Raw genomic sequence first — 1,019 nt, 5'->3', positions numbered from 1 at the left:
TTTGTTGATCTTTGATTTGTGTGTCTAAGAAATCAGCCTCCATGTTCAGCAATGATCTGACAATACCAACATAAAGAATATTTCGTTACCCTATTTCCCTTAAAAAGGTGTCTACATGCTACATCCAGATATGTAAGAGTTTGAACCTGCACTAAAAGCAATACAGGATAGACATGAAGAAATACATATACATATACATAAGAAATACTATAAAACAAAACTGCTTCTTAGTTGCTATTTGGAACATGATGTAAATTGATTGATGCATTTTTCCAATATTACACCAGATGGAGCCCTTTCACAATGTACTAAACTTCATTTAAGTGTGTGTCTGTATTAAAGCTGTTAGTTATATATTGTTAGTTGATACTTAGCAATATAAGTGTTGCTGCAGCCTTGGCTCATAGTTAATTTATGTTAAGCAACAGGCCAAATAAATCTTATGGGTTAAAGTGTCCCGCAGCCGGAGAGAAGAATATTATAACACTACTGTTAAAACTACTCAACTAATATGGTTGTGACTATTCATTTGTTAGACGGAGTCGAGCCTGACAGGAAAGGTTGTTAAAGGTGTAAATAAAATGCAGAAGACACTTAATTGTTTTGTTTTGTGGAACATTTCAGCAATTGCGGAAATAGTCCAATTGCTCCTCGAGAACTGCTGACCCTGATTTACATCACTTTAAAGTTTAAACAGCTGGAACAGTGACTTCAAGTTAAATGTTTACACCTCATCCACATCCTGAATCGACAAGAGCTATTATAGTTTTGATTTTTCCTTTAGTTTTTATTTTTATTTAGTTTTTAAGTTTTGTTTCCAGAGTGGGTTTGCCTGGTTCAGTTTAAAACCTTCTATCATAATATGGAAGGTATTAATCAGGAGCAAGATTTAAGAAGATCAGAATTTGTATCACAGTACAAACGCTGACTCACAGTTATGTGCCTCCTCAAATTTGACCAAACTGACAAAGACTAAAACTGAGGACATTTCCTGTATATTGTTATCACCTTGTTCTCAT

This window comes from Morone saxatilis, unplaced genomic scaffold (assembly GCF_004916995.1).
Source record: "Morone saxatilis isolate NCDOM2014 unplaced genomic scaffold, NCSU_SB_2.0 Contig0, whole genome shotgun sequence".
NCBI classification, from domain to species: domain Eukaryota; kingdom Metazoa; phylum Chordata; class Actinopteri; family Moronidae; genus Morone; species Morone saxatilis.
This window is presented reverse-complemented; position numbering follows the sequence as displayed.